The sequence below is a fragment of the Ursus arctos genome, unplaced genomic scaffold (genome assembly GCF_023065955.2).
Source record: "Ursus arctos isolate Adak ecotype North America unplaced genomic scaffold, UrsArc2.0 scaffold_26, whole genome shotgun sequence".
NCBI lineage: Eukaryota > Metazoa > Chordata > Mammalia > Carnivora > Ursidae > Ursus > Ursus arctos.
Genome location: NW_026622941.1, coordinates 28,656,210 through 28,681,715, shown reverse-complemented (window position 1 = coordinate 28,681,715; position 25,506 = coordinate 28,656,210). Strand labels below are relative to the sequence as shown.

The window sequence follows — 25,506 nt, the reverse complement described above, 5'->3', positions numbered from 1 at the left end:
CTTGATTTTCTTGATCTGAAGCAATGTTCTAAGTCATCTGTTTCAGAAGACCAACTCCTTTTTTATAAAGCTTATTTTGAGGATCACTTCAGTGAGCAAAACTACATGCTAGCAGCTAAAGTGATAGATAGATCCAAGGTCTTACAAGGTGCTATGGATTAAAATATATAAAGATTGTTTTGAACAAATTTTTGTCACCCAGCTGAGTTAAGAGCTCAACTGTAGTTAAATATCACAGATTTATAGAAACACTAAAAGCCATAGAGTTGTATAGCTTCTTCCAGAGGATCGGGTGTAAGAGTGGAGATGGTGGGTAGATGTATCCGTCCAGGCTTAGGATTTTGTCGGTGAGTGTGTAGGGGGAACAGGAGACAAGGAAATTGAGAATATTGATGAAAAGGTAGCTGGTGCATTAAATTGTGGAAAATGGGCAACTGCTAGGTGTCTCTCAACATTTCTTTGCTTCTATGATAATTGCGTCCCCAATTTTTTGCTGTGTGATTGGTCATGTGATAAATCTGCTATTTATTTAAGTTAATACATTCAGTTACTTGCCAGTGACTAGGATCCGGCAAATTGGATTTAAGAAGTGGCAGGTACAGCTCCGTAACTGTCCTCAACATGAGGAGGTGTCCCCATCTCCCCTTTTGCTTTCCTGCTGGCTGGAATGCAAACAGAATGACTGCAGCTCCAGGAGCCATCCTGGCCCATGAAATAACTTCGATAATGAAAGTCATGTAGACTGAGCAACAGGATAGAAGGTGCCTCGGTCCTTAAATCTTAACAGGAGAATTGGTGAGATATCCAGCTTTGATGTTCCAAACTCAACACACAAGTAAAGTGACTCTTTTTTAAGTTAGAAAAAATAAAGATCTTGAGAAAATCAGCTTAGTTCTTGTTCCTCCTTCCTGACTGCAAGGAGCACCTAAGAAGAGCAAAATTAGAAATCATCTATTCTGGTCCACCTTTTTTTTTTTTTTTAAACAGCCTTTTTGAGATATGGGTCACATACCCTAGAATTCACCCATTTAAAGTATACAACTCAATGGATTTTAATATGTTCACAGAACTGTGCAGCTATCCCTACAGTCAATTTTGGAAAAATTTCATTACCTCAAAAAGAAACCCTGTGGGGTGCCTGGCTGGCTCAGTCAGTAGAGCATGTGACCCTTGATCTCAGGGTTGTGAGTTCAAGACCCACATCGGGTGTAGAGATTACTTAAGTTTTTTAAATTATAAACAAACAAACAAACAAACCCTGTATCCTTTAGCTATCATCCAAGTATCTCCACCCCACCCCAACCACTAATCTTTTTGTCTCTATAGATTTCCCAATTCTGGACACTTCATATAAATAGAATCATATTGCATATTGTATATTGTTGTAAATTTCAGTCCCACCCCCCACGTCTGGGAGGAGGTTGAATCAATCACCAATGGCCGAAGATTTAATCAATCATGCCCACGTAAGAAAGCCTCCATAAAAACCCAAAAGGGTGGAGTTCAGAGAGCTTCTGGGTTGGTGAGCACATCCGTGTGCTGGGATGGTGGCACAGCCCAACTCCATGAGGACAGAGCTCCTGCACTCAAGACCCTTCTGGACTTTGTCCTCTGTATGTCTTCAGCCAGCTATTTATCTGTATCCTTTATTATACACTGGTAATCTAGTAAGTAAACTATTTTCCTGAGTTTTGCGAGTTGCTCTAGTAAATTAATCACACCCAAGGACTGGGGTGTGGAAACCTCTCATTCATGGCCAGTTGGTCAGAAGCACAGGTAACAACTTTGACTTTCAATCTGTGTCTGACGGAGGGGGTGCAGGGCAGTTTCGTGAGACTGAGTCCTCAACCTGTGGGATCTGAACTGACTCCGGGTAGGGAGTGTCACAACTGAGTTAAATTGTAGGACACCCAGCTGGTGTCCCAGAATTGCCTGATGTGTGGAAAACCCCCACGTCTGGGGTCAGGAGTGCAGCGTGAGAGTAAAGGAGACACACGGCAGGAGGGATGTTTTATTCTTTACGGTGTGCATCCCCTAATGTACCTTTCTGCCAAACAGGCTGAGGTCACAGGTAATATCAGAAGGTCGATGAAGCTAGAAAGTCACAGCATGTACTCAGGATTCTCAAATAAAACTGAGGTTAAAAGGCAGTGGTGACTTACAAAACACCTCATACACTAACATGTCCTGGAGGAAGAATTAGTTGTTGCCTGGTTGGCAAAGTCTCCAATATCCTGGGGACAAGAAGTTTGATTCCCCACAAGAGCCACCAGCCTTTCCTTAGGGAGATAGGTAAATCTGACTTTAAACCTTAGTCATCCTACTTCCAAGCTGTTTGATCTTATACAAGTCACTTACCTGCTCCAAGCTCAATTTCCTCGTCTATAAATAGGAGTACAGCTACTTCACAAGTGGTTGTGAGGATTCTGAGTACTAATTTCTTTCTCCTTCCCAGGACCCTCCTGTTTACGATGGAACAACATTCATCAAGGATTTAGGGGTTAAGGAATAAAGACAAAAACAAAGATAAAAAGCTTATAGATGAGAAACTAGGCATGTTTCCAGGGTGGAAGCTGTTTTGGATGTCATTAGACCGTCACTGAAGGAGACTTAACGCTGGAGAGTTCACATTTAACGTACATGCATCAGAATTTGTGTGGAAGTTGAAACAGCCCAGGAAATATACCTAGAATGAAGAGAAGGAGGACTGAGAATGGATCCTGGGCAACACCCATATTTAAGAGGCAGGTAAGGGAGGCAGAATAGGATCCCTGAAGGAGGTAGTTTTCTCCAGTACGTGTGGGTGTGCCCGTGCATGCACACATGGGCACACTATTAAAATTATCTCAAACTTGTCAAATTCAACCTCTTTTCTCTACATACAGAAGCTTCCTGTCCCCCACCTACCATGCACTTACAACCTAGGGCATATGAAGATGCTCATATGGGGTACTGAATGAAGGATCCCACAGTCTTGTGGGATCAGCTTAATGCAAGTTTAGGAAGGAGCATGTCCCTCCCCATATCTGTGAGAAGAAACAACAGTAGACCCTGGGACACTGGTGATGGGCATATTACTATTCAAGTGTAGGTGTATCCAATAGGATAGAAGGGCTCAGCTCTCTCCTGGGCACTGAAATCTCCTAGTCCTGGACTCCCTCCCTTCATGGGCAACTCCAGTGATCAGCTTTAAGGTTTCTGAAGGCCCCTGGAAACCCTCCTCATTGTTATCCTTCCCAATTTGTTACCCCTACACTGTCTTTATACCTACCCCCCCCAAATATTCTTGCCCCCCAAACCAAATCAAAACAAAATCTTTCTTCTTCTTTCCCCCTTGGTTGGATTGTGAAATCAAACCTAGAATCCAAGCAATCAGTAATTGAAAACTGATTCCTCTTTCTAGGATATTCCAATTGATCCTGAAAGTGCCTTCCATTCTCCTATTGCAGTAAATAACAGAAAGAAAGAAAAAAAAAAAGATTTGGGGCACCTGGGTGGCTAATCTGTTAGGTGTCTGCCTTTGGCTCAGGTCATGATCCTGAGGTCCTGGGATCAAGCCCCGTATTGGGCTCCCTGCTCAGTGAGGAGTCTGCTTCTCCCTCTCCCTCTGCCGCCCCCATCCCCTGCTGTGCTCTCGCACTCACTCTCTTTCTTCCAAACACATAAATAAATAAAATCTTAAAAAAAAGAAAAAAATAAGATTCTACATTAAGAAAAACTGAAGATTCATATCTTGCTACATATATGTTCTCAACATAGTTAAGATCATATGCTATATATAGTTTTATATCCAGCTTTATTTATTTAATATTGTAGTCTGAGACATTTTTCATGTTATCAAAATACTTCCTAAGCATCATCTTTAATAGCTGCATAATTGACTACTTCATGCTATAATTTTTTAAATCATTCCTACCTCCATCCAATCCAATGGTCCTTAGTGCACATGAAACTGACAAAATACAAAAGCTGAATTCTAGGTACTTGTTGAAAAGCCCAATCTCAACCTCATGCCCCACAACATTTATCAAAGGGAGAATTATCTAAAGGACATCAGCTCACTCGCTCCCAGGCACTCTATAATCTCTAGCCCAGTACAGAATGACGTGCCTGGCCCACATCCTGCTTGCCCACTACCATGTTTTGATATTGGATCATGAGGCCCTATGAGAAAAGTTGGGATACTCAACCCAGCAAGGGTCTACACAAGGATGCTGTTGAGGTCATTAGCCATGACCTCACCTAATATCTTTTTATGAGAACCTTCTGTATTCTGTGGAATAAATCTGTATCTGATCTTACTACCAAGAATAGTTGGCCTTCTCCAGAGTAATTGGTCTGCTTTTATAACATGAGCACTGTTAATTGTATAACTGATCAGATTTCCCTTTATCCACGGGCTGCTAGAAAGCTTCTAAGCAAATCTGTGATCTTTCAGCAAGGATATAGGTCGAATAATATGTATTTTTTTGCCTCATTCCTGTTTTGTGTCCCCATCATTGTTTTTTCCTTCTTCTACAGAATTCTTGAAATTATCCTGTGTTTCACAGAGCCCTGCCTGCTGCCTTCGTCTTTTCTAGAACTAGGCAATAGAGCATAGTGGTTCAGGGCCTGGCTCTGGAGTTGGAGCCACTTCCTGTCTGTGTGTCCTTGGGCAAGTAAGTTACTTACTTCCTCTGTACCTCAGTTTCTTCCTTTGTATAAAAGGGAATAATGGTATCTGCCTCATAGAGTTTTGATGAGGATTAACTGACAAAATACATGTGAAGGCCTCAGATTTGTGCTTAGCTCACAGTTAAGCGCTTAAAAGAAGTTTTAAAATAATTAAAAGAAATCATTGTTATGTTTCTATGGTTGGAGTTTTATCTTGTGTAGGACTTACCCCAGTTGGAATGACTGGGCAAAGACCATACATGTTTTGAAGGCTGTGTACTAATTTTCCCATCAACTGGCACGGAAGGAGCTCCTGTCTTATCATGCCTTTATCCGTGCTGAGTTCTTTTAAAAATCGTTGCTGACTTGACAGGCAAAAGAGGAGTATTATCTTGTCGTTTCAATCTACATTTTGTCGATAACCAATGAGACTGAGCCTTCTGACCAAAATCACTGCATTCCTTCTATTAATCATTTACATTTCTTCTCTCTTTCCATCTTTTGCAATTTTTCTATTAGGTCTTTGTGTTTTTCCTTTTATCTATTTAAATAAGATAAGGGACCCTATTTTCTCTGTCTCCAGTCATCTGCTGAGAGAAGGGAGACAGCGTAATAGAGGCTTGAGGAAGAGTCACAGGGAATAGACAAGGGGTGACCAGGAACACATGAAGCATGCTCAGGTCAGCATGGTGGTCCTGCAGAGTGAACTGAGGATGGATGCATAGCTTTAAAAGCAAAATATCTGAAACACAGTTAATAGATCATTTCCATAATCTCTCTCCTTTTGTTCTTTTAAAACATGCCCAATTTCAGAAAAATAAGTTTGTATTTATATACATATATTTAAGATTTTATTTATTTGACACACAGAGAGAGAGAGAGAGAGCACAAGCAGAGGGAGCAGCAGGCAGAAGGAGAGGGAGAAGCAGGTTCCCCTGAGCAAGGAGCCTGGTGCAGGGCTCCATCCCAGAACCCTGGGATCATGACCCAAGCCAAAGGCAGCCGCTCAACCAACTGAGCTACCCAGGTGCCCCGAAAAATAGGTTTTTAAACATTACGTTTTTGTTCTTTCAGTTGAAAAAAAATTCCTTGAATTACAAAGTAATTTTAAGATCACAGTCAAACACTTGTCTGTTGCAAAGACTGTTTGTAGAAGAGTGATTATTTTTGTAGCCATGGAAACCCAGCTGATGCCATGACTACATACCTAGCTTCCACAAACAATTTTTAGTGAACCAAGTCAAACAAATCATATATCTACCAAAATCATTTCTTTTTAGAAGTGCTTTCTCTCGTTGCTAGTAGAGGGAAGTTAGATGGTTTGGCACTGTGTTACATGAGCTGCTCAACTTCTTAGCATCTCTTTTTTGACAATTTTAGCTTTTTCTGTTCTTTTAAAAACATTTTAATAAGTACAAAGCACATGCCATAAAAATTCTCTCATCTCTCTTCTGATTTCTCTTAATAAGGTTCCTGGATATACCAACCTCTTTTCATGATACTGAGAGATTCAAAGATGCTCCGTACCCAGCCCACGGCCACATGCTAGACAGAGCTACACAAACCTCATCACCAGTTTATCTCACGTGCAAGTGCATTCTCAGGGTGATTAAGGAAAACCCAACTGCAAGCTTTTGATGTTCAATGTGGTAAACAGATGTGATTTCATCCTAGCCCCTCGTCCTTTTCTTTAAACTCTTTCTTTAAAGATAACACGTCCTGAATGCTACTCTATGCCAGGCCCTGTTCTAAGTGTTTCACAATGAATTGACCCCTCACAACAACCCCAGATTATATTCCTACTTGACAGATGAGGAAATGAAGGCACAGAAAAATTATATACCTTGTGCAAGATCCCACAACTGGCAAATGATGTTCATCGACTGTAAATACAAGATTTTCTTCTAAGTCAGTTTTCCTCTCTCATTGGACTAGAAACTGGGATTGTCCACAAAACTTTAAACTTTGTTTCAAGCCTTAAGCAATGCACAATGAATCAAGTGAAACACTGTAAGCAGAAAGGGCTAGGGGTTCTCAGAAAAGAAAGACAAGACCTAGCTCTCCTGACAAAAGAGAAGTTATTGTAGGCCCCCAGCTATTTTCCATGATCTGTACCCTGCTTGCTGGAGCACACTTCTTGCAGAACTTCCTAGGAGGTGTTGGAATTACAAAGAAATGCAAAAACCTCAGTAGCTAAGGATTTTCTGGGAACAAAGGGAATGCAAACACTAACAGTCTCTAGCAGGCCAGGAAATAGCCTACCCGGTTCAGAGACAATAAATAAATATTAAAACTCTGAGTGCTGTTTCAAAAGTAAGCAAGGACTTGCACTCCTTCCCTGAGATAAGGCACCCAAGACCCCCTGTAGCTTATACCAGCTCCAGGAGCATGCTCGTAGCCCCACCCCTGCTCTGACAGTTACCTCTGCTTCATTATGCTAAAGTCTCCCCTGCAGGAGGAGCACAGGCTTCATGAACGTTACATAGGATATGTATAGAGGCCTGTTTTCCAAGCGCCTGCACAACCTTATGCCCAGCTTTACACGCGATGACAAAGCTCCCCTTTCTGAATGTTCGTCCTAACCCTAAATAAAAAGAACCTAATCACCCCTGCTCAGGGAGTCACGGCTTTGGAAATTACTCCCCATGATCTCCAGATTTGCTGCAAATAGTTTCCCTTGTGTGACAAGTCCACCTGGTGTAGTCTTCAGCTGTGACTCATCAAGGAGCGAACTCACATTAGTTTGGTTACAACATCATTGATGATTTTTGTTCACGTTCCAAACATCACTCCTGAAGCAATTAGTACAACTGGAAATTGAGGCGTGTCAGTGAAGCAACTGCTACACACGACAGATCTCGGGAGTGGGAGGGGCAGGCTTTGCAGACTATGAGGGCATATATTGAAGCTGCACGTGAGGAACCAACATGGAGGACATGTTGAGGGATGTGGACAGGAACAGGGGTGGGGATGGAGGACAGGAGTCCTATCACAGCACATTCAGCTAACTTTTAAGAACCATTTTTTTCATTTCAGGACCAGAAATTCGTTTTGGTTTTTTTTGTTTTTTTTTGAAGATTTTATTTATTTATTTGACAGAGAGAGAGAGAGACAGCCAGCAGAGAGGGAACACAAGCAGGGGGAGTGGAGAGAGAGAAGCAGGCTCCCATTAGAGGAGCCTAATGCGGGGCTCGATCCCAGAACACCGGGATCATACCCTGAGCCAAAGGCAGATACCCAACGACTGAGCCACCCAGGCGCCCCAGGACCAGAAATTCTATTATTCATCCTCAAGATGAAAAATAAAGAAACCCTAAGTACTTTTGATTGTTTACCTGAAGGTGACAGATCGATCCTGATGAGATAAACACGTAAGGTTGTCTCCATCAAGTATGTGGCTAAGGCAAGCAGGTCTGATGCGTTCAGTATCCATCTTACTCCATGGAGGGCATTGTCCATTGTAATATCCTTCTTGCACCCTTCAAATGTGGCTAGGAATAGATGGAGGTAGAGGAGCACTCAAAGCCATGTTTTTCTGCAAGACCAAGGGTATGGACTAAGAAGTAGTCCTAGTGGAGGAAGTAGGCAGAAGAAATTCAAGTCATCAGGAGGATCAGGCCACGCTATGTCCTTTTACCCTAACGAGAATGCTCCCTGAGCAATCTTCCAAATATATCCACAGCCTGTAACAAAGGCTGTTGAGTGAGGGCTACATTATTAATCCACCAAACCATATCGATAGCTGTTTACTTCATAACTGAGGCTATACCATACTTGGCTCCTCAGGATGGATTCTGAAAAATAAACACTATAGGGGCGCCTGGGTGGCGCAGTTGTTAAACGTCTGCCTTCAGCTCAGGGAGTGATCCTGGCGTTCTGGGATCGAGCCCCACATCAGGCTTCTCCACTGGGAGCCTGCTTCTTCCTCTCCCACTCCCCCTGCTTGTGTTCCCTCTCTCGCTGGCTGTCTCTCTCTCTGTCAAATAAATAAATAAAATCTTCAAAAAAAAAAAAGAAAAAAGAAAAAGAAACACTATAAAGACAACCAATCCTTAACAGAACACTTTTGAGATCAAAGGGAATTATTCCCATTATGTCTTCATTGAGCTCACCAGTTCATAACTTGGGGTCCTACAGATTACTCATTTTGGGGGACACAGGTTATCACCTTCAAAACCTGTTCAAAACCTAGGAAAGACATGGGACACGGAGTAATTTGGGTTAGGGGAAACTTTGGGATGATAGTTACGATAATAATGATATCCAACCAAGCCTCCAGTGGGAAACTGAACTGTGACCACCGTTGACTTGAGGAAAAATTACAAAATTACAGAAGGGGGGCACAGGGGGAGGAATTAAAGAAATCCTAAATCATGCAATTTACAGCATATAATAAGGAACATGTTCAAACATACAAAGGGAAGACAAAAAGAATAATATAACTGATCAAATAATAAATGGAAAATTTTTTTACAAATTTCACACTTTCTCCTCATTAGAGAGTTCAAATATGTATGGAAATAGGAAACTTACTATTGTGTTTCTCCTCTATATATGGGCATATAAAAGGCTATAAACCTCTGTAGGGGGAGAAAGACTTTCCCCCTACCCTTCTAGGTACTATATCTGAGTCTGGATTAACAGGAGAAAAGGTATAAAAATTTGTTAATTTTTAACATTATGTACCTGGGGGGGGGAGTGAATACCCCAAAAAAGTTGTGAAATCTGAAAGCTTTATAGTCTCAATAGGGCAAAGGAATAGAGGGTGTAGGCCACTTAGGAGAGACTACGTGATTTTTTTGGAAAAAAAATGAATGGGCCTTAGGAAAATAGATGGGAGATATGATAGTTTGTGACAAAGTTTGTCTGGATGTGGTGTTGACCTCTAGTCTCCTTCTTGTGGTAAGACTCAATCTTCCCTGGTTGATGAAACTCCAGGAGAGGGCACCTCTAACAACTGCATTCCTATTTCTTTGGAAGGATCTGTCTTTAGGCAGATAAGAGGAGTTCAAGAAAAGCCTCTTCCAGCATTTGCTGATTTTCAAGTGTCTTCAGCTCAAAATGATTATTTCAGGTGGCATGTCCTGAACTCTTTCACCTCTATCAATGAGACTACAAAGATAATGAAGAAGTCCTTTGCAGAGGCTGTATGCTCTGTAGTGCAGGTGAGGTAGGCGGGTCAGATGCTCTTCTTGGGAACTCCCACATCCCCTCAAGGGCTGGCCAGCAGGCTAATCAGCATGCCTCGGGGCACCTGGGTGGCTCAGTGGGTTAAGCAACTGACTCTTGGTTTCAGCTCAGGTCATGATCTCAGGGTCCTGGGATCTAGCCCCACGTCAGGCTCTGTGCTCAGCGGGAGTCTGCCTGAGGATTCCCCCTCTTCCTCTCCCTCTGCCCCTCACCCTGTTCGTGTGTGCTCTGTCTAAAATCAATAAATAAGTCTTTAAAAAAAGATAAGAAAGCCCACCCTACAAATGCTTATCTTTAATAAGCAAGGAGACTTTACCAATTAGCATCATTATGTTAGAAAAGAGCTTTCCTTGGTAAAACTGGGGTGATGGAGGTATGTGGATTAGCTAAGTGTTCAGCCACTCTTGGCGGGAACAGAGTGTAAGAATCTGGTATGTTCTGGAGCCTGCTCCAGAACAGGTGCCCTCTGGACAGCACCCAGATCCTGACCTCTAAACCTCCCATGTCCAGCCACTGATTCATGGGATTTAGTGATGAAATTAACCACATCCTGTCTCCAGAACACTGATACCCATGTCTCAGGATGAACCTTTTCTGAAAGATGTGCTCTAGCACCTAAGGAAACACACTGGGACTTCATCAAACCAAATAGAACAGATCATATGGACTGCTGCGTGCCCTCTTGCTGCTAAGTGCGTGCTCGATAAATATCTATATGGGCGGCCTGATTTTGCCTGAAATTCGCTTTCATTATAACCTGGTAGTGAGGGATGGGGATTAGCTTAGCCCTGACCCATCTCTCACTGAGGGCAGTTACAATATCTATCAAAAATAACTTAAGGGGCAACTGGGTGGCTCAGTTGGGTAAGTGGCTGCTCAGGTCATGATCCTGGGTCCTGGGATCAAGCTCTGCACTGGGCTTCCTGCTCAGTGGGGAGCCTGCTTCTCCCTCTGCTCCCCCCCCCCCATTCCAGTGTCCTCCTATGCATGCACTCTCTCTCAAATAAATAAAAATCTTTATTTTTTTTTAAAGATTTTTAAAAAATTTATTTATTTGACAGGGGAGAGAGGGAGATCACAAGTAGGCAGAGAGGCAGGCAGAGGGAGAGGCAGAAGGAGAAGCAGGCTCCCCATTGAGCAGAGAGCTGGATGCGGGGCTCGATCCCAGGACCCTGGGATCTTGACCTGAGCTGAAGGAAGGTGCTTAACCAACTGAGCCCCCCAGGGTCTTTAAAAAAAATAACTTAAAAAAATGATGTAAGTCCAAATTGTTGTATGTCATTTAACAACTATGACCAATATTCATTTCACTTCCCCTCCTTTGTGCAAAGTCATGGTATTTTGGTGAGATTCCAGGGGTCATTCTTGATCCAGTCTTTGAGAGCAACCCATAAATAGTACCTCTCTTCCTACCTGGCTTCTGAACCAATTGAGAAATACTACATAGGAATAAGGCAGACGGAAACTCAATTATTACTTTAAGTACTGATAAAGTATAGTTTGGAAGATGAAGCTTTGTGTGGAAAATAAAACAATTGTGTTAACTCCCCATTCTCCAGTCTAGCCCTTAGAATAGTCCACCTAACGGCAAGTTGGGGACAGCAGAGCTGATACATACAGCTAGTGGCTGCCTTCATGGGGCTAGAAAAGGAGAGAGGGAAAAAGAGACCAAAAATCTCCACACTTGAGACCTTTGATAATTCAGCTTCACCCAGTTGTGAAACAAGGCCCAGTGGCTGTCACTCATGGGTCAAGCAACATACCCAATCCACATAGATTTAGGAATGAAGCAAGTGGCCTTATCCTGACGCCGCTAGTGTCAAGGAAAAAATCCATCAGTGGGAATAGCTTATGTGGAGTTCTATATAAGATCATCATCCTTTTGGGTCCTCAGCCCAGTCAGGCAAAAGGCAAGAATCAGCTACTCGCCCTGGCTCAGCTCAGTCTGTCCCCAACCATCACACCTGTGGAACAGAGGATAACAGATGTCTAGGATGGACCTATAGGTCTGGGACCTACCCATGTCCCACACCATGGCACTCAAGCCAGTTACCTCTCACCAGCCTCATCAACACCCCTCCCACCTCCAGGGTATTGTCAGGGAGCAGATCTATTTTCTGTGCCAGTTTTTGAGGGAACAAGCTCCTTGCAAACTTGAAGAGTTCCTTCTTTTCAGCAATTAGCTCCTCTTTTACGCAAATATAATCTCAGGATTAAGAATGTGGCATTGAAGTTATCTCCAATTTACAGACGATGAAAAAGCAAGGTTTGTCTTAATTGTCAAAGCCTAGATTTGAAAACAGGACTGACTCTATTTAGCAAAAACTCTAAGCTTTTCCAAAACTTAATATGTACCTGTAGAGATCAAGTAAGAAAAAAAAAATACACACACACACATAAATATATATTTAAATCATATGGTGCCTGTTTTAGATAAATATAGAAGGAAATTTTATTTTAAGTTAATTTCCTTCTCAAAAAAGTAAAGATTTATAATGTTACTATGTACACTGTTGGTTCATTAGATTATGACATAAATATGGCTCAGCTGTTGTCTATTTTAGCAAAATAGACTGAAGGTTCATGGAATGAACTGAGTCATCACTGTGGCTTCTATCCAGACCAAAAACAAAGTTGAGATATAATAATAATCATGGAGGCATTTTAAGAGTGAGAACTTTAATGAGTACCTTCATTTTGTAGAGAAAAAAAGTGACTTTTAAAAACACAGTTCGGTGTTTGCAGGGTATCTTTAAGAGCATCTCATCAAAATATTTAAGAGCATTTTGGTAAAAAAAAAAAAAGTACAGATTGGTCAGGATCATAAAGTTTTAGGGCTCAACCCAAGAAGAAATACTATAGGATAATGTGATTCATTCTAAGTAAATCTAGACATACATTGTTTAGAGGAAAAGAGAGCTAAATGGAAATGAAAACAAAGTTGATAAACTTCAATAAAACAATGAAAAGTCACATAGAAGCCCAGATTCTTCCTATCAGCCACAATATTACTCGTGCAAGGCAGGCCTCCTCAGAGCTCAGGGGAAAGGGGCTCTAACGCAGTCTCGAGAGAAAGCCCACCTGAGCTCAGGGAAGTTGCTTTAAATCACGCCATCAGGAGAGCACCCAGAGGAAGAAACTACTCTACACGAGGACTTCCCTCTCCCCAAAGCAGCTCCGAATTTAAGCAAACAACCTCAAGCAGAGAGCACTGTTCCTTAGGAAACTGGAAAGGAAGGTATAGATCAGGCACTGTGCATATTCAGTTTTTGTAACTACACACTACTCACGTCTGATTCTCCCCACTGCACAGATGACAAAAGCAATGCTCCATCCAGAGAAGATGCACAACCAGCAGAGCCGGAGTCCAAACCCAAGCCTGTCTCTATTAAGTGCTCTACTCCTTCTGGGCCTCTTCTACTTCAGACTTAGGTATAAATCAAGACCCTCACTTTAACCCCATTTCTCTGAGCTCAGATTGAAGCTTCCTAACATATGCATAGAAAAGGAGGGGTGTAGGACAGGAGAAGCAAGGAAGAGTGAAGTATCAAATATTAAACTTAGAAATTGGGGCACCTGGGTGGCTCAGTTGTTTAAATGTCTGCCTTTAGCTCAGGTCATGATCTCAGGGCCATGGGATCGAGCCCTGTTGTAGGGCTCCCTGCTCAGCGGGGAGTCTGCTTCCCCCTCTCCCTCTCCTCTGTGTTCTCTGTCTCTCAAAATAAAATAAATGAAATCTTAAAAAAAAATTAAACTTAGAAATCTAGTCTGGGGTGAACAACCTTTTGCTGTAAAAGGCCAGATAGTATGTATTTTGTAGACTACATGATCTCTGTCATAACTACTCAACTTGGCCATAATAGTGTGAAAGCAGCCACAAACAATACTTAGAGAGCAGCCATGTTCCAATAAAACCTTATTCATGGACACCGAAATTTGAATTTCTTATAATTTTCACATGTCACAAAATGGACTTCTTTTATTTTTTTTCCCAACCATTACAATATAATAAAAACCACTCTTGATTCATGAGCTGTATAGAAACACGTATTGGGCCACATTTGGCCAACAATCCAGTTTGCTAACCCCTGCTCTAAGCTAAACCAGTCCTCAACTAGTAAGTGTTCAATCAAACATTCTTGTTATTCAAACTTCTATACATTTCTTTCTTCTTAATGAACTGCTTTCTTCTTTTTCCTTACTTTCACCTCATCTTTTACTGTTAATTTCTATATATTATTTCATTTACTTAAACCTCCTATGATGACAAACTTACAGAAATTAAAAAAAAAATTAGGGCAGTGACTACTTTCACCTCATGTGGGCATCAGGGTTAACTCATTCAGGCGCTGTCCAAGTATTATGGCTCAGGCAGAAGGCCTGGTTCTGGAGATAAGATTCAGTCCCAGGCTCACAAACAAGAGGATAAAACTCAAATACCAGTGTTGAGCCTCTTATCTATCAGATATTCTGAAGGAAGTGAGACCTACTATCAAACAGAAGTCTTTACAAAATAAACTAAATTGAAGAGGAAACAGCAAAACACTTTTGCAACAAATGGCTAAAAGCCATAGACTTGACATTTTCAAAGGGTTTACTATTTACTAGGCCTAATAACCCAGGAAGATTAGTGTTCAAATAATATGAGTTTTCATCCAACAAACACTGAATCTGATATCTGTGCTGAAATGTGCTAAAATTATTAGTGATGTTCCGTTTTCCTTCAAATTTTTGTCCCTAATTTGCTGCTTTCTCACATATTGAGACTAGTTTTTTTATAAGTATGAAATTCCCCATTTGTAAGATGATGTTAATAAGAAAAGCATGATTCATTTTAAAGTAACTTCGTAGTAAACTTTATGAAAGCTAGACAATCCTGCCGAGAGATACACTTCGTCTTTTGAGATATTTGCTAACGAAAATTTAATTTGATAACCTCCGGTACAGCTACCAGAATGAATACATCAAGAAAATGAACTAGAGGCTGCTGTGTTTGAGGATTTAAGACAGTAGACATGTTGCTGTACAGCAGAGTAGGGATAGACAGTTCATTTGTACACTAGTCACAGTTCTGAGAGGTGTTGTCAAAGGAAAAACAGGCTCTGAAAATGAATGGGGGTGGGGGGTGCTGACTGCAAAGAAGAGCTTCACTCCATGGTATTGGGTTTCTGGCAGCAGCAGGAAATGTTCAATCTGCTAGTTGGAGACTCCTTGCCAGTGGATTGACATTCTCTGCTGTCAGTACCCTGTGAGTGGGGGTGAAAAGGCCCCCGGAATCCTTCAGGAAAAACAATATCTGTGTCACTTGTCAATGCCCTTGACAGCCTGTGGGACAACCTGTCAGCTAGCTGGTGGTACTAAATTAATGAACGGTGCTCTTGAAAGGAAAAAAACCCTAACAGTTTAGTACAGAATAATCAATGAAGAAACTTTCTTATTTTTCAGACGTTAAAATATGTCCATTACTAAGGTAATGAGTATAGGAGCAGTTGGAAAGATTCCTCCACCCTCTCAGTTCATTAAGACTTTTCATAAGCAGCTAGAAGGGCTTTTATTCAACATTTCTTTTTTTTTCTTTTTTAAAGATTTTTTAATTTATGTGACAGAGAAACAGCCAGTGAGAGAGGGAACACAGCAGGGGAGTGGGAGAGGAAGAAGCAGGCTCATAGCGGAGGAGCCTGATGTGGGGCTCGATCCCAGAACGCCGGGATCACGCCCTGAGCCGAAGGCAGACGCTTAACAACTGCACTACCCAGGCGCCCCTATTCAACATTTCATATAAGATCACAGCACCAGAGCAAGGACATCCCACAGGTTGGCTTTCCCGTATACTCACATAGGAACAGAAAGGAGGAGACGTTTACCTCCAGAAGTAAATTAAAAACAGGTTAAAACAAAAATTTTAAGGATTTAATTTATTTAAAGTAGGTCATCGTCTTATTTAAAGAAATATGTGAATATTTTAATGTTTACCTATGGAGCTACCTGAAAGAAATTTCAGGAATAACTCCTTAACCTAGGGCAAGAAGCCACTATTTCCTCCTCAGCCAGCAGAGGCATCCTTCATTCACCACGGCCCTCATTCCTGGAATTCCACCTCAATCATTCCAACACTACTCCTCTTCGAGATGCCACCGAATTGCAATCCATCTGTTCGCTCTGCCTTGTGGCAATTAACCAGTTAAATAACTCCCCTGTAAAGAAAGATCTTTAAGGAAGCCAGGGTCAGATCCTTCTATTGGCTCATTCAGTGCCAGTTGCAAACCTTTCTAGCTTGCCATCCCACACTTGAGATGCTGGAAAACGAAGAACCCAGCTTTTTTAGACTCCCCTGTAGCCACAGTTACATAGATGGCCAAGTTTGGTCAAGCAAGCTTGGGAGACTTGGAAGGTGAAAAAAACTCCCATGAGGAGGCAGCTGCCCTGGGACCCGTGGGCTCTGGCGGTGCCGGCACATGATTCCTACAGGGCTGCTGTGGCAGAATTCCGCTGACCACGCCCTAGTGTCCCAGGTGCCCAGGGCTCTCACGCACCAGCAGCCCTGTGGGGGGGTGGGGGTGGGGGCGGTGTGTGCTGACAGTCCGGTGTGGTTGAGTGTTTCTTTAAGTAAGCTGTGCAGCACTTAAGCCTGGTCACTGGCACTCTTGGAAATTCTGTAAGCTACCCTGTACCATGAAAGCAATCAATCTCTTTCGGCTTAAAGAGCTAGAGTGCTTTACTCTGTTTGCAGCTCTCAGAAGAATCGGTGAGGGAATTGGTAAGTCTAACATACCTGGTTTGCTGCCCGACACGCAGTAGATCCTCCATATATCATTGTTTCCTACAGTTAAAAAATAGAATATTTACGTTGGATTAAAATAGTCTTTTATTTTATTTATTTGACAGAGAAAGAGAGAGAGCACAAGCAGGGAGAGCAGCAGGCAGCAGGAGAAGCAGGCTTCCCATGGAGCAGAGAACTCGAAGAGGGGCTCAATCCCAGGACCCTCGGATCATGACCAGATCCAAAGGCAGCTGCTTAACTGACTGAGCCACCCAGGTGCCCCTGGAGTAGAATAGTCTTATTTAGCCTTTAGAGAAAAGTGTAGGGGGACATCCAGTGGTGGACGGGAAAAGTATACAACTGGGACACAAAGAAAAATAAAATTCCAAGAGAGGGATGGGCCAGGAATGCATGAATGTGAGGTCACAGTAAGTGTCAGATGAGATAATACCTAGAAATAAGACCAGTCTGATGTTCTAAGAAAAAATTAACTCCAAGTTAGAATTCATGCTTTTGCAAGTAAAAGAAAACCCAACTTCAGGCTTAAACAAATAATAGATCAATTTTCCCATAGAACAAGCCCAGAGGTAGGTTGTTGCTGGCATCCGTTCAGGTGCAAAATGATGCAAAAGGGACTCAGCTCTCCTGTTGCTCTGCTGTGCTTAGTGTGTTGGTTCTTGTCCTCACGCTTATTGTCTCAAGTTTGCAGGAGGGCTGTTTCCGCTGCTCTGGAAATGCCCCCAGTTCAAGCCAATAAAAAGGGGCAGGGAGCAAGAGCTTTTTCCTTTGGGGCCTTTGTCTTGTTTTCCGGGAAAGGAACCCCTCACAGGTCAGTTCCACTTCCATCTCATTTGCCAGAACTGGCTCATGGATCCACTTTAAATAAATTACTAGCCAATGGAACGAAATCATAGGCACACTTTATTTTTAATAATACGTAAGTTGTGTGGCTTAGAAAGGGAAAGCAAGACACTCCTGCTTCAAAGAAGTGAGCAGATAAGGGTGAACTTAAGCAATAAACTCAGGCTAGCTTTTTTTCTACTTATCCTCCTTGGGCACTGCCAAAGAAAGGAGCTTTTCTTGTAACCATATATAGTCTTGGCCTTCAGATCTGCTGGGAATCCAACAGTGAACTGGCAGAGAGATGAATGTAAGCCCTAGGAATGAATGAGCTGTGACTAAGATAGCATATTTGTAATAGAACCATCCCCAAAGTGGAGACAGTATTTTAAAATGTAAGTCCAAAAGTGTGTGTGTGTGTGTGTGTGTGTGTGTGTGTGTGTGTGTGTGTGTATGTGTGTGTGTGTGTGTGTGTGTCTCTGTGTGTGTGTTTTGGGAGGGCACTGATTCATGTCTGATCCAGGATGGCATCAGTATTAAGGAATCCATTCTGATAGACAGGGACCTCAGTATAAGAGTCAATGGGTACTGGATTTTAACTCGCTGTTAAAATCATGGCACCACTGTGGGTTCAGACAGCCAGGGCACAGGACAAATTCCTGCCCACATGGAGTGCACTGTTTCTCCTCCAAACAATTGTGGGAGGAAAAATAACTACTGGTCAAGGGCACAGAAATTCCAAGGCTTCAGCATCTCTTGATCTGGGAAGAAATATGAGTCAAATGTAGATATTAAAGGTATGCAAGATATGATCTCTGTCTTCAAGCCCTGACAGTCTAAAGGAAAATTTTTAATGAGGAGACTCTTCCAAACTTCTAAAGAGATATAACAGCTAACATTTAGACCATGACAGCTTCAGGAAACCAGTGCCCCTGCCTCTCAGAGAGTGCTCCTACCATTTCACATAAGCAAGGGCTACAACTAGAGCTCCCCTTACTCCAGCACAGTGAAAGCCAGTGGGAGCACCCTACACATACCACCTGACCTCAACCTTTGCATCTTACCAGGTAGGTTTTCAGAGTCTGATATTCCTCTGGCAAATGGTGGGCATTATCTGGTTAATGGATCATTAATGTACATCAGAAACAAGAGAGTTGGTAATAAATGTCATTAATAAGAAAACCATCATGAAAATGACAGTAAAATGACAGTTTCCAACAGTTGTGATTGGGGCTTTGCTCTTTGTCCAAGTTACCTCCCACATGCCTGAAAAACGCTTTCCTTATAGTGATTGTTTGCCTTACTAACCTGATAATCTCAATTACAAGTATGAACAGAGGCATGAAAAACAGCTGAGAAATGCAGACTCACTTACACAAACCACCACTTTCTCATTCCACTTACCAGGTATGTTAGCATATGTTATCAGTGTACATTCACTTTCAGACAATGCTCAGTTTTCCAAGGTGGTAGAGAATTAACATGGGTTATTAAAATCAACAATCCAGGGGCGCCTAGGTGGCTCAGTCGGTTAAGCATCTGCCTTGGGCTTGGGTCATGATCCTGGGGTTCTGGGATCAAGGCCCGTGTTGGGCTCCCTGCTGGGTGGGAAGTCTGCTTCTCCCTCTCCCTCTGCTGCTCCCCATGCTTGTGCTTGCTCTTGCTCTGTCAAATAAATAAATAAAATCTTTAAAAAATAAAATAAAATAAAATCAACAATCCAGGGAGAAATTTACTATATAACTAATTGTAATGCTGAATGACTAGCAAATAGTAACACTGACAGATTTAGTTACGTTACCATTATGTTTTATACTGACTGCCTAGTCAGCTAACAAGGAAAGTATTAATTATTGGTCAAGTAGTCATAGATCATACGGCAAAAAAAGGAGGAAAGGAAATAAGGGTTTAGCTAATACATGATATAGATAACCTGTCCCTGAATTTATATAAATGAATATGTAATTCAGATGTCATTGATTATTGATCAAGAATTCAACAGAGAAGATAACCAATGTCAAATTCATACAATAAAATCATTTCCATTTTCAAGGATCAGCAGTATCTGTTAAAAGGCAATAATCTGTAGCATTAGTAATATTCCAGAAAAAAATAATCATTAAAAATATATTATAAAATATAAATTAAAATCCTTATTGAAATAACATCTCTCACCTATTTGTTGGCAAAACTTCAAACTTTGACAATATACTCTGTTAGTAAGATTTTGGAAAAACTAGGCTCTCATACAATTCTGATATGAATACAAAATAGTTCAGTCTTTATATGGGCAAATTTATTGATAGTTAACAAAGTTACAAATGTATTTATCTTTTGGCCCAATATTCCCATTTCTAGTAGTCTATCTCAAAGATACAAATGTAAATAAACAAAAAAATTGCTATTTTTGCTTGTATTTGCAGAATGAACCAATGAAATACTGATGTAAAAAACTACCCATGAGGGAATAGGATGGATGGGACAGTGATGGAAATAAGACTTGTCTGAATGCAGTTTAGTCTTAACCTTGAATAATAAAAATGTTTATATAATAATAAATGAAATTAAACATTTAGAAATTTAAAATAAATGAAAGCAAATTAATCTAATATGTTATATAGGATCTTCACTGAATATCCTCAGTGGGATACTCTAAGGATAAAAAGAACTGCAAAAAAAAAATAAATAAATAAATCTTGAACTTCATTCTATCTTATTAGTAATGACATGAAGATTGATATTTCGATACAAATATATTTATATTGTTAGCTAAAACAAGCAATTATGCTAATAATGTTAAGAACCAGGATTCTTTTTTTTTTTTTTTTTTTTTTAAGAACCAGGATTCTTAACATGAGAAAAGACATACAATTAAATTAAACCAAAGGTTTTAAGTAAAACTCCAGTCATCTAAAACCAATGATATCAATATATCCTCATGATTTCTTCCTGGTGCTATCCAATGAAAAGCCCTAGAAACGATGACAACCCAGCAGCAGTGAACATTCCTAAAATCTAGATTGTGGTCTTCAAATATCATTCCTTATCTGTAGGAAAGTAACTGAAGCTAATAAGTTAGTTTGGCAAAGTCATAGGATATCAGGCTATTATACAAAAGTCAATTGTATTTCTATATATTACTAATAAACAACTGGAAACTGAAATTTAAAATACCATTTACAGCAATATCCAAAACATGAAAATACTTATTTTAACAAAATATGTATGAAATCTACCTGTACACTGAAACCACAACAAAACATTGCTGAGAGAAATTAAAGATCTAAATAAATGGAAAGGTACACCATGCTTATAGATGGAAACAATCAATATCGTTAAAACGTCAATGCTTCCCAAGTTGATCTACAGATTCAGTGCAATTCCAGTAAGAATTTCAGGAGTCTCTTTTGTAGATATCGATAAGCTAAAACTAATATGGATATTCAAAGAACCTAACAATTTTGAAAAAGAAAAACTAAGATCAAAAACTTACACTACTTCATTTCAAGATTTCCCATAAAGTGGGCATAATCAAGGCAATTTTTTTATTAGCGTAAGGATGTACCTAGAGATCAGTGCAACGGAATAAAGTCCAGAGATAGACCCACGCATATGTGGCCAACTGATTTTCAAAAATGGTGCCAAGGTAATCCAATGAGGGAAAAACACAGTCTTTTAAACAAATGGTGTGAGAACAGGAAAAAAATGAAACTCATTTTTACCTCACACCATACACAAAAATTAACTCAAACTGGATCATAGACCTAAAGAAAATAGCTAAAACCATAAATTATTTAGAAAACAGGGGGAAAAATCTTTACAACTTTGGGATAGTGAAAGGTATCTTCAGACATAAAAAAGCAGAAGCCTTAAAAGAAATAACTGATAATTTGGACTTTATGAAAACATAAAACTTCTGCTCTTTGAAAAACACAATAGGGAAATTAAATGGCAAGCCACAAACTGGGAGAAATATTCACAATACATATATCTGGCAAAAGACTTGAATTCAGAATATATATAAAAAAGAAACCTTTACAACTTAGTAATAAAAACACAACCCAACTTTTTTTAAATGGGTGAAAGATTTGAACAGACACTTTCACCAAAGATAGATGGTCAATCAGCACACAAAAAGATGCTCACAATCATTAGTTATCAGTGAAATGCAAGTTAAAACCACAATGAAATACTATTATACACCCATTAGAATAGCTAAAATTAAATACCATTTCTCATTCCGAGGCACCAAGCCTAAACCATGTGTGAGGCAGAAAATATACAAGATGAGCTTGGAACAGCTTGTTGTACCAGAAAGCAAAGATGTTATCTAAACCTAATAATGGGAACACATCAAAAAACAAAAAACCATGAGCCAGCTGGAAGAGGTTCCCACTGGTCAAAGATTAGATGATTTGATCATCAAAAGAATTATAATTCCAAATGATTAAAATGAATTTTTTTAAAAAGACATCTTTAAAAAAAAAAGAGTAAAGAAAATACAAGAATGTATGGATACAATTAAAGGTTGCTGAGCACCAACTCATTACTCTAAAAATTGATAACTAAAAGGAAAGAAATGAGAATTTATTTTGCTTTTCTAGTATGAACAGAATTTCCTGGAAATTTAATAGCTCTAATAGATAAGAGTTCTATATTTGAATTAGAAAATCAACATTTTGCAACTCCTAATGAAATGGTTAGCAAGGGATCACAAAATCATTAGATAAAAGATTAATGGGAAACTTTCCAATAAATGGAGCAGGTTGGACTCACTGATCAGTCTTAGCGTTCAGTAAAGGTAAGAAAACCAGATAGTACATGCTTTTGCATATGATACAATATGAAGTACACATTGCCACCTATGAAAAAGTCCTTAAAAAACAAATAAACAAACAAACCTCGGACCTAAATCTAATCAAGCCTGAAGTCTACAGGAAACATGGAGGATATAGGAAAAAGTTAAGTAACAGTAAGAGGAATATTCAGTCAAAACCAGAATTTGGGACTTTCTGTGGGACAATTAACCTGGCTTTGTAATCAAGTCAATAGCATTTTTTAAGGGGGGAGGGGTCAAGGGAGAGGGAGAAAGAGAATCTTAAGCAGGTTCCACGCCCAGCATAGAGTCTGACTTGGGGCTCAGTTTCACGACCCTGAGATCATGACCTGAGCTGAAACCAAGAGTCAGACTCTTAGCCAACTGAGCCACCCGGGCACCCCTCAAAACATTTTTAAGAAATTAAAACTAGGGGCACCTGGGTGGCTCAGTCATTAAGTGTCTGCCTTCAGCTCAGGGTGTGATCCTGGCGTTCTGGGATCGAGCCCCGCATCAGGCTCCTCCGCTGGGAGCCTGCTTCTCCCTCTCCCGCTCCCCCGCTTGTGTTCCCTCTCTCGCTGGCTGTCTCTCTCTCTGTCAAATAAATAAATAAAATCTTAAAAAAAAAAAAAGAAATTAAAACTAAATTAAAACTAATGATATACCTAAACAGGAAATTTTTACCATATTACTTCTTTGCCTAAAATTCTTTAGACAGCGCTTGAGGGCCTACAGTTCATTCATTAGAATTCATTCTTAGTTGGTCTGAAAAGTCTTCAAAGAACTGGGCTCCCTAGGCCCCAGTTTCATCTTCTTCTTCTCCCTATAATAAACCTTACTCTCAGGTAATACTTAATTGCTAGCAAACCCTGCTCACAGGTCCCCATTCTCCCAACATTCCACTGTAAGTTTGGGATTCCTGCTATGGCTTGTGATTGTTTCCACCTTGGAATGTCTTCCCAAGTTTCTTTGCTCAGCCAACTCTTGGTCATCTAAATCCAGCTCATTCATTGTACTGCAGCTCAGGCCTCGTCTACCCTCGTCTCCCAGACAGGGTATAGTGCACTTCTCATTGCTCCTGTGGCACCTGTACATACCTTTACCTCAGCACTTACCTTATTTGTTGGAATTTCTATCCGTGTCTTTGTCCAACCCGATAGACTCTTCTAAGACAGCACAGCACAGAGCTTAGCATATAACAGGTGCTTAACAAATATTTGCTGAACTGAACTGAAGTTCAAATTCTACTGGGAGATGTGAGTATTCATCAGTGGTTAATTAAATATATTTGATATAGGCATTGCAAAATTATGAAATGATTTGCCCCTCAAATAAAAATAATTGGAGAGTCAATTGGTTTGAACAGCATGTTTCCTAGTCTATTTAATTGTTCTGTCAGCTAAGAATTGTAATTCCAATATGTTCCCTTCTTCTGAATTGACTGATATGAGTGAAAACTATGTGATTTCAAGAACAGCTATTATAACATTAATAATACAAGCTGTGATCTATTAAAAATTATTCTGCTAGTAATATTAAAATTCAGAGTACTTAAAGAGTCCGATAAATTCTAACATAGATAAAGTGGTGGACTAGGTGAACTAATATTCTCTGTGAGGTAGATGTGAGAAGAAAATATTAAATTGAAGATTTTTCCCTTTGCTGCCATCTTTTGGTTGAACAACAGTAGTAAACCATAAGTAGAAAGCAAGGAAGGGGTGCCTGGGTGGCTCAGTCAGTTGAGCATCTAACTTTTGATTTAGGCTCAGGTCATGATCTCAGGGTCATGATCTCAGGGTTGTGGGATTGAGCCCTGTATCAGGCTCCATGCTCAGCATGGAGTCTGCTTGAGATTCCCTCTTCCTCTTCCTCTGCTCCCCCACCCCCCACTCACATGCACACCCTCTTTCTCTCTCTAAAAAAGTAAATAAATCTTTTTTAAAAAAGAAGAAGGGGTGCCTAGTTGGCTCAGTCAGTTAAGCACCTGCCTTTGGCTCAGGTCATGATCTCAGGGTCCTGGGATCGAGTCCTAAATTGGGTTCCTTGCTTGGCAGGGAGCCCGCTTCTCCCTCTGCCTCTTCTCCTCCTTTTCCCCCCAACTCAAGCTCTCTCCCTCTCTCTCTCCCTCTCTCACAAATAAATAAATGAAATTAAAAAAAAAAAAAAGAAGAAGAAGAAGCAAGCAAGGGAAGAAATTTTACTCCAGGCACTGGTAGGGGGACTTCACATATATTATTTCATTTTATATTCATAGCAATATTCCATAAATGATATCATCCTCCTTTTGATAAGAGAAAAAAACTGAGTATAGCAGACACTGTTGTCATCTTCCCCAAACCAGATTATGTTCATTATGCAGACAAATCCTTCAGAGGAGTCTCAGTGCCCTCTTAGACTAGGGGATACATTTTAACTGGCCTGAGCAATCACAGAGTTGTTGTCTTGCTTGCCCAGATGAGCAGCTTCGAGCAGGAACATGAAATGAAATTTTAGGCAATGAAGGGGGTGGGGTGATGCTTTAGGAAGGTTATCTTCACTCTTAAAAAGAGTCAAGAAGAGATCTATCATTTTCTACCTCTGAACATTATCATTCATGTGTGACCATGAAACTGTGGCAGCCATCTTGGAATCACATAGGAAGCCAGCCTAAGGCAGCACAGCATATGTTAAGAATGGCATAATGGAAATATAGAAAGAACTGGTTTCTTTCTTTTTTTTTCAAGATTTATTTATTTATTTTAGAGAGAAAGAAAGAGCAGGAGCTGGCAGCAGGGAGGGGGAGGGAGAGAGTCTCCAGCAGACTCCCCACTGAGCATGGATTCCCAATGCAGGGCTCAATCCCACATCCCTGAAATCATGACCTGAGCCAAAATCAAGAGTTGGACACTTAACTGACTGAGCTGCCCGGGTGCCCCAAGAATAGTGACAATGTCACTGAGCAGCTGTTCTAATTCTAGACTTATTTTTAGTTAAGATATTAAATGTAATTGTTTAAATCATTTTTATTTTGGATATTCTACTACTTGCAACCAAAAGCATCCTAACTGATTCCCTGAGGTTTAGGAAAATTAAATAATTTACAAGTATAAAGATCTGAATCCAGTGAATCATGCTATTATCTACCTGTTTACTTCTTACATACAGAAAAGAAACAGAAACTCTAAGGGAAGAAAGGTTAAAAATGTAACCTTTCAAATAACCAATAGAAGGTCCAAATTCCTAAAGAAGGAATGTGTAATCCTTGACT

The 25,506-nt window shown here is 40.5% G+C and overlaps 1 protein-coding gene and 1 long non-coding RNA gene across 5 annotated transcripts in view; one reads left to right on the top strand and one right to left on the bottom strand.

The window, feature by feature from the left end:
• The window catches only part of BICD1 (BICD cargo adaptor 1), a 280,674-nt gene that overhangs the window by 229,446 nt on the left and 25,722 nt on the right, over positions 1 to 25,506 (bottom strand). For all 4 annotated transcript variants that reach the window (XR_008955926.1, XM_057303224.1, XM_057303222.1 and 1 more), the window contains exons 5-8: positions 18,848 to 19,108; positions 16,616 to 16,663; positions 7,989 to 8,188; positions 2,359 to 2,686 (exon numbers count right to left, since the gene is read on the bottom strand). The gene's annotated coding sequence lies outside the window, so the exon portion shown is untranslated. The remainder of the gene's footprint in view (positions 1 to 2,358; positions 2,687 to 7,988; positions 8,189 to 16,615; positions 16,664 to 18,847; positions 19,109 to 25,506) is intronic.
• On the top strand, positions 2,629 to 7,532 carry LOC123001254 (uncharacterized). Its single transcript, XR_006409920.3, has 3 exons — positions 2,629 to 2,748; positions 4,522 to 4,658; positions 6,123 to 7,532. It is a non-coding gene; the product is annotated as an uncharacterized LOC123001254 (long non-coding RNA).